The following is a 12,046-nucleotide window of genomic DNA, read 5'->3' on the forward strand; positions in this document are numbered from 1 at the left end:
ATTCCCAGTTACTCGACATCAACCTGCTCGCATCCTCAATTTCTGCACCTAAACCGGCTAACATTCCTAAACCTTCCTCAGAAAGCACCAACATTCTCATTCTACATAAGCCTGCTACTATTTTCAATTCTACTTTTAACTGCTAACATTACCATACCCTACACGAAAATATGCTAACACCCACACAGATACGACATAAACCTGCTAACTGAGACACCCAGGCAATAATTTACAGTCCAAGGTTCAAAATGACAATTTCTGTGCTGCACATCTCTATGACTCTACGCTGGAATATGAATTCACCAATCAAAACAAAATCTGGAAATAAACGTCTCAACAATGACTGTGAAACCATTACTGGTTCTCATAAACACCCATCTGATTCCTTTTCTGGTCTGGTCTCCATGTGAATCTAGATAGAGAGCAATGTGATTGACTCTTAACTGTCCAAGAAATAGCCAAGCATGCCAGTCATCATATTAAACGGCTAAAATGTCTCAAACAAATAAAACTGGGCTAACCACATGGCATCAAGCCAGCATTCTATGTAAATCTGCCAATATTTTTGAGCACTGCGTACACCCACTAACATTCTTATACACACTAAATACACCTGGAAACAGTGGCACACTACATAAAGCTGATAACATTCTCATATACTGTACATAAACTAGTTAACACTCTCAAACATCCTACATAAAACTGATAACATTCTTAATAATCCTACAAAGAGCAATTAACTTTCTTACACTGCAAAAGCTGCCTAACATTCTCACTCTCAGATAGAATCTCCTCCCATTCACACATTTGATACAAGCCTGCTAAAATTTTCACTCTGTGCAGACCAGCTAATATTTTCACACCCTGCATGAAATGCCTAATATTCTCACAGCCTACAGAAATCTGCCAACTTTCTCACACTGGATGAACTTGCCAATGTTCTCTAATACACTGTATAAAACTGTGAACATTCTTCCCCACCTCTACACAAAACTTCTAACCTTCACACATTACATAAAGCTGCGAATATTCTTCGCATGAGATGGATTTGCTGAAATTCTCACACACACGACATTAACATGCAAACATTCTGACACACTTTACACAAACTAGCTGACCTTCAGACGCTACCTGGAGCTGCTCACATTCTCCAGTACTCAACATGGACCTCCTAATATTTCCACACACCCCAAAAACATGCCAACATTCATACGCAGCACATAAACCTGCCAAAATACTCATATTAGATAAACCTACACTGCACATAAAACTGTCAACTTCAACACACCACGACCTAAACTACTGACATTCTTGCACTAAATAAAGCTGTCGGCATTCTCACACACTATGTAAACAATCTGACATTCTTCAATACTCTCCATACACCTGCTAACATTCTCACATATTACATAAACATATCAACATACTCACACTATATAAGCCTGCTAACGTTCTCACGTACTCCACATACACCTGGTAACATTCTCACACATTCCACCTGAACTCACTGATATTCTCACACACTACCATTGCCAGTGAGTTTTCCAAATCGATGTCTGTCAAGCTGGACGAGTTGTCAATGTTGGATCACATGATGTTTTTGGAGTGGGGGCAGGTTGTCGGGTGGGGATATGGAACTTGAAGCCCGGGGTTTTCTTTCTTCTCCTTCCTTTGCTATTGCCATTTCATCTTGTGGTAGAGTTGATGCGTCTTGAAATGACTTGTGCCTCAATGGATCAGAAGACACCATGTTGAGCTGTCAGCAGCTGTCTCATCCTGGCATTGGTGCCTGCGCCCTGCACGGTGACCTGCACCTTATCCTTAAATCTTCTCCTTTGGCCGTCCTTTAAGTGTTGGCCAATGGTGAGCTGGGGAATGAAAACCTACCAAAAGAGGTGGTTTCCCAGCATCCATTTGCAATGAACCATCCATTTGCAATGAACCATCCATCTGGATTGGCTACGCAGAGGCAGAGGATTGATAATAGTAGATACAGTTTTATGGAGAATGCTTATGTTGGAGCTCCCATTAGTCAACGCTGATGGTGGAAACTTCCAAGGATCTTACTGTGATGTCAGTAAATGGCCAGGTCTTGCGACCATTAACATGCTGCAAGGTTATGCTGCAGCTCTATAAAGCCCTGGTTAGGCCACACTTAGAATATTGTGTTCAGCTGGTCACCTCATTATAGGAAGAATGTGGAAACTTTAGAGAGGATGCAGAGGAGATTGACCAGGATGCTGCTTGGACTGGAGGGCAGGTCCAGGTCTTATGAAGAAAGGTTGAGGGAGGAAGGGCTTTTCTCGTTGGAGTGAAGAAGAATGAGAGGTGACTTGATAGAGGTGTACAAGATGATGAGAGGCATAGATAGAGTGGAGAGCCAGAGACCATTTCCCTTGACGGAAATGGCTATCACAAGGTGGCATAATTTTAAGGTGACTGGAGGAAGGTCTAGGGGAGGCAGGTTCTTTACACAGAGGCTGGTGGGTGCATAGAATGCACTGCCAGCAGTGTTAATAGATTCAGATACATTAGGGACATTTAAACAACTCATGGATGGGCACATGGATGATCGTAAAATGACAGATGTGTAGGTTAGTTTGATCCTGGAGAAGGATAAAAGGTTGACACAACATCGTGGGGTGAAGGGCCTGTACTGTTCTATGCTCTATGTTTCGTTGCAGTACAGGAGGTTGGTTAACACAGCAGATTTATAAACCAGGATCTTCGTTGGCTTCTTGAGCTTCCAATAGTCAAAGACACATTGTCAGACCCCAAAGGAGCCAGCTTTCAGTAGCCACCTCTAACTGTTGAGAGAATGGTTAAGAGTCAACCACATTGCTGCAGATCTGGAGTCACATGCAGGTCACACCAGGTGTGATTGACAGATTTCTTTCCCTGAATAACACAAGTGAACTAGATTGGTTTTTATGACAATGGACAGTGACTACATGGCAGCTAATAGGCCAGTTTTTTTGTTGCAGTTTTTTCATATTCATATAAATTCATTTTTTCCCATCTGCCATGATGGACTTTGAACCCCAGTTCCCAGAACATTTCCATAGGGTCCTGAATTGTTAGTCTAGTGACATGGCAACATAGAAAATCACAGCAGGAGTAGGCCATACAGCCCTGTGAGTTTTCCAACATTCTAACACTCAACATAGTAATGGAAACAAACCCTTCAGTCCAACTTGTCCATGCCAACCAGATGTCCTGAATTAATCTAGTCCCATTTGCCAGCATTTGATGCATAACCCTCTAAATCCTTCCGATTCATATAACCATCCAGATGCCTTTCAAATGTTGTAATTGTACCAGCCTCCACCACATCCTCTGGCAGCTCATTCCATACACACACCACCCACTGCATGAAAAAGTTGCCCCTTAGATATCTTTTAATTCTTTCCCTTTTCACCTTAAACCTATGTCCTCTAATTTTGGACTCCCCCACTCGAGGGAAAATACCTTGTCTATTTTACCCTATCCCATGCCCCTCATGTTTTTATAAACTCCTAAAAGGTCACCCCTTAGCTTCCGACACTCCAGGGAAAATAGCCCCAGCTTATTCAGCCTGTAGCTGAAACTCTCCACACCTGGTTACAGCCTTGTAAATCGTTTGTCATGAATGTCCTCAGGATTGGGACAAAAGTCTGGATTTTCTATTATTTTCTCCAAATAAATCTATTGGGTTTGAGAAGCTTTCAAATCAATCTATGATCATGAGTTAAGAGGCCCAGTAAAATTGAACCAGGAAAGATATTTAAGACAAAAAAATGAATCTTCATTGATGGATCATGTGTCCATGTTTCTAGAAAGACTCACAGAACATACAAAATAGCTTTTAAATATTCCACAGGCAAAGGTGAAATAGTGGGCAGTCAAGCATGTTGAAAACAGATTATTTTAGTCAGGGGAAGTAGTCTTGGTGTTATTAATTTCCAAAGTGAACCTCTGAAAGCAAGATTTTGTGGTCTATACAAGGCAATAAACAGAGCTAGTAAGGTGAATTATCAGACAAGCACTTTAGAAGGACAAATTGATTGTGTCACATCAACATGCTGCTGTGACTGGGGACATTCGAGTGAAGTTTGCCGATGATACAAAGTTAGGTGGACAGGCAGGGAATACTGAGGAAGTGGGGAGGCTGCAGAAGGATCTAGACAGTTTGGGACAGTAGTCCAGGAAATGGCTGATGGAATTCAATGTGAGCAAATGCGAGGTCTTGCACTTTGGAAAAAAGAATACAAGCATGGACTACTTTCCAAACGGTGAGAAAATTTGTAAAGCCAAAGTACAAAGGGATCTGGGAGTGCTAGATCTAAAGGTAAACATGCAGGTTGAGTCTGTGATTAAGAAAGTGAATGCAATGTTGTCATTTATCTCAAGAGGGTTGGAATATAAAAGCACCGTTGTGCTACTGAGACTTTATAAAGCTCTGGTTAGGCCCCATTTGGAGTACTGTGTCCAGTTTTGGTCGCCACACCTCAGGAAGGACATACTGGCACTGGAGTGTGTCCAGTGGAGATTCACACAGATGATCCCTGGAATGGTAGGTCTAACATACGAGGAATGGCTGAGGATCCTGGAATTGTATTCATTGGAGTTTAGAAGATTAAGGGGAGATCTAATAGAAACTTACAAGATAATACATGACTTGGAAAGAGTGGACGCTAGGAAATTATTTCCGTTAGGTGAGGAGACTAGGACCCGTGGACACAGCCTTAGAATTAGAGGGGGCAAATTCAGAACAGAAATACTGAGATATTTCTTCAGCCAGAGAGTGGTGGGCTTGTGGAATTCATTGCCACAGAGTGCAGTGGAGGCCGGGACACTAAATGTCTTCAAGGCAGAGATTGATAAATTCTTGATGTCACAAGGAATTAATGGCTAAGGGGAGAATGCGGGTAAGTGGAGTTGAAATGCCCATCAACCATGATTGAATGGCAGAGTGGACTCGATGGGCCGAATGGCCTTACTTCCACTCCTATGTCTTATGGTCTTATGGTCTAACACGCTGAAACATTATCCTGGCAGAAAGGAAGATTGGGAGGAGCAGAATTGGGCAGACAGAGATAGTGGGAATAAAGCAGAAGGCGATGCAAACAGTTCACAAAATTAAACTCCTATTATCTGATTAGACAATACTGAAGCACTGGGACAGTTGAGCAACATATCTGTGTTCTTGGAGGAAGACAAAGAAAAAAAATATAAATCCAAGTAGCTGCAGTTCACCACTGGCATCAGTCCCTGAACTTGTTGGTTCAGTTAGATTCTGCATTAATTACAGAAAAGTAAATGCAATTAAAAAAATAGACTTTCACCTAATGCACCGGACAAAAGCTTCTGTTGAAAGCATTGGCAGCACCTCTTTCAGGTTTGAGACCGATTTATTGGAGGGGTATTGGAAAGTCCCTTTGCAATTGGGTTATTATGGAATATCAGTGTTTTCGGATGCTGTTGAATAGTCTGCTCAGAGATGTTCAGACACAACTCTGGAGCAAGTGGGACTAGCACTGAACTGTGGGACCCCCAGAATATGAGCTTTCATTGCATAAAATCAGTCGTGTCTATGTCAAGTCATGCCATTCAGATATGAAAATGTCCAACTACATCCTAAATACTTATGAATCCAAGATGTGACCAGTCTATCTAATTGTGTTGTTTACACAGGTGATGTATTAATATACAGCAACTCTGGGAAGAAATGTAATATAATCCAATCTTTCAATGTAAGAATTGTTCACATCACTGGCAAAGATTTATAATTGCAGATGCACATCAAGATTGTAATGATACTGGAATAGTTTGGAGATTAAGAAATTGTATAAACCTTATTGAAAGAGTAAATGTTGATGAATGGATGAAATGTTCGAATGTTTTATTACATACATGTCAGGTCTACATTGTAATGAAATGGAACTGGTGTTTCATTGCCCAAGGGTGAAAACATATTTGGAGCATATGGAAGAGGTAGACAGATTATTGTTAGGTAACGAAATCAAAGGTTATCAAGTAGACAGGACCATGGAGTTTTTAAAAAAAGCAGATCAGTTGTGAACGTATGCAATAACAGAAAGGTCTGAGGAGCCAAAAGTTTCCGATTCTCTATCATAGGAACATAGGAACAGGAGTAGGCCATTCAATCCCTCGAGCTGGTTAGAATATTCAATGAAATCATGGCTGATCTGCATTTTAACTCCATATATCTGTCTTTCACTTATGTCCTTTAGTACTTTTGCTTCACGAAAATGTACCTGTTGCAAATTTAAAATAACTGACCCAGCATCCAATGCTATTTGTGGGAGAGAATTCTAAATATCTACCACCCTTTGTGTGTGTGGGAGTGCATCGTAACATCTCTTCTGAATGGTCTGAATCTAATTGTCCCTTAGTTTTAGAATCTCAAACCAGAGGAAATGGTTTATCTTTATCTGCCATGTCTTTTCCTGTTAATAACTTGAAGACTTTGATCAGATAGGTGGGATTGTGATTCGAACTGGGGACCTGAGTTTGATTTCAGCCCGAGGTGATTGTAAGTGGAGCTTGAATGTTCTCCTTGTGTAAGCGAGGACATCTGCCAGGTTCCTTCCACAGTCCTAAGATGTACTGGTTAGGTGGATTGGCCAGGTTAAATTGCCCCATAATGTCCAAGGATGAGCAGGCTAGGTGGATTAGCTATGGTAAATGTGGGGTTATGGGAATAGAATGGGCCTGGCTGGATGTTTGTTAAGGGTTGGTGCAGACCTGATAGCCATTTGGTCACTATCTGCACTGTAGGGGGATTCTATGAGATTGCCACTTAACTGTCTAAACTCCAGATGAGTTAATTTTAAAAGTCTTATCATAACATAACCCCTGAAGTCCAGGGATCATTCTTGTAACTATACTGTACTCCCCAAGGCTAATACATCCTTCCAGAGGTGTGATGTCCAAATCTGCTCACTCTTCTCCAATTCATCAAGTCTATCAATATCCCTTTGTAATTTTATGCTCTCATCTACACAAGTGCCACCTAGTTTTGTGTCATCAGCAAGTTTGTAGTCATGATTTTCTATGCCATTATCCAAGTCTTTAATAAATAAGTGAACATTGAGGTAGAACGTAGAACACCACAGCACTGTACAGGCCCTTCGGTCCTTGATGTTGCGCTGACCTGTGGAACTAATCTGAAGCCCATCTATCCTACACTATTCCATTCTCATCCATATGCCTTCCAATGATCATTTAAATGCCCTTAAAGCTGGCGAGTCTACTACTGTTGCAGGCAGGGCACTCCACGCCCCTACTACTCTGAGTAGAGAAACTCACTCTGACATCTGTCCTATATCTATCGCCTCTCAATTTAAAGTTACGTCCCCTCATGCTCGCCATCACCATCCGAAGGCAAAGGTTCTCCCTGTCCACCCTATCTAACCCTCTGATTATCTTACATGTCTCAGTTAAGTCACCTCTCAACCTTCTTCTCTCTAACGAAAACAGCCTCAAGTCCCTCAGCCTTTCCTCATATAATCTTCCATCCATACCAGGAAACATCCTGGTAAATCTCCTCTGAACCCTTTCCAAAGCTTTCCCATCCTTCCTATAATGCGGTGACTAGAACTGCACGCAATAATCCAAGTGCAGCCTCACCACACAGATACGAACACAAATCCTGGCGTGATACTACTGGTCACATCCCGAGTACATACACATTATTTCCATTGGCTGCCACTTAACTATTTCAAAGCCATATCAACAATGTGCCCTCAATTCTGTGGACTTCTATGTTAGTTAACAATCTTTAATGTGGACTTTATCAAATGTCTTCTGGAAGTCCACATAAACAACAACCATAGACATTCCCTGTCCACTACCTCAGTCACCTCTTTTAAAACAAACTCAATGAAGTTTGTCAGGAATGTCTGACCTGTCAGGAATCCATGCTAGCTCTCCCTGATTAAGAAAAATTGGTGAGGTGTTCATTAACCCATTCCTGATCATAGTCTCAATAATTTCCTCACCATATTTTGCATGTTCATATGCATACATGTTTATGATTATGAGAAACTGGAAAATGGAACTGCTGGATATTTCTGGGTTGGAGAGGTTTTACCATGGGTTTTCCTAGAAACAGAAAGTCAAAAGTTCAAAGGAAACACCACACCTCAGAAAGGACATACTAACAGTGGAGCGCGACCAGCAGAGTTTCACATGAATGATCCCTGGAATGGTAGGCCTAACATATGATAAATGGCTGAGGATCCTGGAATTGTATTCATTGGAGTTTAGAGTTTAGAAAGTTAAGGGGAGATCTAATAGAAACTTATAAGATAATGCATGGCTAAGAAAGGGTGGATGCTGGGAAGTTGTTTCTGTTAGGTGGTGAGACTAGGACCTGTGGGCTCTGCCTTAGAATTAGAGGGGGTCAATTTAGAATGGAAATGAGGAGACATCTCTTCAGCCAGGCAGTGGTGGGCCTGTGGAATTGATTGCCACAGAGTGCAGTGGAGGCTGAGATATTAAATCAAGACAGAGATTGACAAAATTCTTGACCTTGCAAGGAATTAAGGGCTATGGGGAGAATGCGGTCAAGTGGTGTTGAAATGCTTATCAGCCATGATTAAATGGCGAGTGGACTCGATGGGCCAAATGGCTTTACTTCCACTCCTATATCTTATGGTCTTTTGGAAACTGTGAATTATCCACTACGTATTCGAAAAGCAAGTAAAAGTGCCCATTTGAAGAGCAAGTGGGGCCAAAAGGCTTTAATACGTCTGTAACTCTATGAGAGAAAGGGATCATTAAAGATCTTTAAGAGAACTAAAAGGTAGATTTTAAGGCCTTTTATTGCTGGGCAAACAAACTTAGAAAAATCTTTGTTCTTCTTTGCCTAGCAACAACCTCCAGTTTGATTTTGCTGTATGTTTCCACAGATCTAAATGTGGACTGATTAAGAAGTTATCAGGGAAAAGCAGAACTTTCTCTCTCTCAGTTAAGAGACAAAGTAAAACCAGCTGAAAAAAAATCTTTTCATGAAATATTTTTGAAAACTGATATAAAGTTCTTTTTTAAAAAATCAGGTTCCCTCATTGTTTAGCATCTGACATTTGGTCTGAAGTTTTAGCTTCTGTAACCATCAGTGATTGGATCTCATCAGGTAGGAAATCCCAAGAATTCTGAGAAATCAACACAACCTATCTTCTGAGTTTGTAGTCATGTGGTGTTTGGTTTCAGTTTTTGTTTGAAACATGCGAGATTTGCCTTGTCTGTTTCGGAACGTGTGTGTGTTTGTGATTATTGGCTATTAAGGGGTATAATTCTGAATAGTAAGATAGTTATTGACTATTTTTGTCACTTGTATAAAGAATAGGTCTTCCTTACAGTAAATAACATTGAGTTTATCAAGTATGGCTGGGAGAGACTCATTTTACTCTGGATAGTAGAAATAAAAGTGAGATGAATTGACAATTCTGGAAATGAAGTAAAACATTTCAACTTTTGGTATGGTTCATGGAGTAGAGGAACTTGATTTTCTGTGCATTCAGCCCAACAGAGCCAGCTCAACCACTCTATACAAATATGTTGACATTTGTGCACTACATAAACTGCTCACACTCTCACACATTACTTTAACCAATGAATGCAATCACAACTATGTAATCCTGCTCAAACACTCAGTATAAATTTGCTAATTCTCACACTCTATATAAATCCAGCAGCATTCTCAAACATGGTGCATAAACTTGCCAACAATCTCACACACACTACATTGACTTGCTAACATTGTCAAACACAGTATTAACCAATTGTGGTGTTCACAATCTCCATAAACATACCAACATCCCCACACATTGCACAGAAACCTACCAACATTCTCACACGCTGTTTGAACCTGCCAACATACACAAACAATATAAACTCGTCAATGTTCTCTACTTATTGCCTCGCCACTGTCTCTGGAGTGAGTTTGCTGTATGTTTTCACAGACCTGGATTGAGAATTCTACATAAACCTGCTATCCCTCTCATAAACACACACTGTAAAATCTGCTACCATTCTCACTCACTTCCCATAAATATGCCAGCATTCTCCAACAATACATACACCAACATAAATGTTCACACTATAGTTGAACATGAAATACATTCACACATTACATACACACACTAAAATGATTAAATGGCTTATGTAAACCAGCTAACATCCATAAAGATATAGCTCTCCAAACATCCTCAAACTGTACAAACCTACTAATATTCCCACAAAACATCTTTGAGAAACTAAAGTCAATGTGATTCAGAGGAAAACCTCTGCTGGTTGGAATCATACCTAGCACTATAGAAGACAGTTGTGGCTATTGGTCAGTCATCACAGCTCTAGGACACCTCTGTAGGCACTCCTCAGGTTAGTGTCAGAACCCCAAGCATCTCCAGCTGCTTCAGCAAGGATCTTTTCTCCATCATAAGTGGGGTTAGCACAATTCACGAATCCACAGATATTGAAGCAATGCATGTTGAATGTGGTAAGACCTGGAAAATATTCAGCCTTGGGCTGACAAGAGGCAAGTAATATCACCCCTATGCATGTACCAGGCAAGGACAGTCACCAAAGGGGAACTTAAACAATGTCCATTTACATTCAATGCATCACCATTGCTGCATCTTCAACTATCAGAGCCCATGGGATTACCATTGACCAAACCTAAACTGGACAAGCTGCATAAATACGATGGCTACAAGAGCAGGTTCGAGGGCAGGATCCTTCAGTGAGTAACCTACCTACTGACTCCTCAATGCCTATCCACTATGTTCAAGGCAGAAGTCAAGAGTGTGATGGAATACTCCCCATTTTCCTGGATGGGTGCAGCTCCAACAACATTCATGAAGCTTGACACCATCCAGGACAAAAGCAATCCATTTGATTGGCAGCACATACAAAACATTCACTCTCTACACCATAGATGGTCAGTAGCAGCAGTATGCAACATTCACAAGATTTACGGCAGAAAGAAATCATCCAGGCTACCTCGACAGCAGCTTTGAAACAGATGGCCAGTATCAATGGGAGGGATATGGGCAGAAGATACATGGGGACACAATTACTTGCAAGCACCCCTTCAACTATTCGCCATCCAAATTCGCAACTAGATCACTGTTCTTTTACTCTTGCGAGGTTAAATTCCTGAAATTCCCTCTGTCACAGCATTTTGGGTGTCAATATACCAAATGGACTGAAGCAGTTCCAGAAGATAGCTCAACATCAGTTTCTCAAGGTCAATTGGCCCGGCAGCAAAATAAGTGATATAGCCCATAAACCTGCCAACTTATCACAGACTCTCCATAAACCTGCTATCATTCCTTATACAACATAAAGCTGTTGTCATTCCCAATACTTCTCCATAAACCTTCTAACATTCTCACATTATATATGCCTGCCAACATTCTTACACACTCTCCATAAACCAACTATCACTCTCACACTCTACACCAAGATGTTAACATTCTAATACATTCTGCATAAGCCTGCTAACATTTCACAATATACTAAACACGATTACTCAACACATAATCCTGCTAACATTGCCCCCTACATAAAACTGGGTAAAAACACTGACTGCAGATGCTGGAAACCAGGTTCTGGATTAGTGGTGCTGGAAAAGCACAGCAGTTCAGGCAGCATCTGAGGAGCAGGAAAATCGACGTTTTGGGCAAAAGCCCTTCATCAGGAATACAGGCCATGAAGGGCTTTTGCCCGAAACGTCGATTTTACTGCTCCTCAGACACTACATAAAACTGCCAACTTTGTCAATTTGCGTACAGTACAATCCCAGCTTGACAGTTCACGGGTGAAAATAAATTATTTAGCAATTAAAATACGTTGTACAATATGTAATTCTATTGTTCTAATCAGGAGTGATTATTGTTGAGAGTATCTCATGTTTTTTTGGTAAATGGAGATATTGATTATTAACATAGAACATAGAACATTACAGTGCAGTACAGGCCCTTCGGCCCTCAGTGTTACGCCGACCTGTCGTACCAATCTGAAGCCCATCTCACCTACA

At 41.0% G+C, this 12,046-nt stretch overlaps 1 protein-coding gene across 1 annotated transcript in view; it reads right to left on the reverse strand.

Moving 5' to 3' along the window:
- The window catches only part of LOC140482418 (contactin-associated protein-like 5), a 1,108,772-nt gene that overhangs the window by 146,265 nt on the left and 950,461 nt on the right, over positions 1–12,046 (reverse strand). The window lies entirely within an intron of this gene.

This window comes from Chiloscyllium punctatum, chromosome 10 (genome assembly GCF_047496795.1).
Source record: "Chiloscyllium punctatum isolate Juve2018m chromosome 10, sChiPun1.3, whole genome shotgun sequence".
NCBI lineage: Eukaryota > Metazoa > Chordata > Chondrichthyes > Orectolobiformes > Hemiscylliidae > Chiloscyllium > Chiloscyllium punctatum.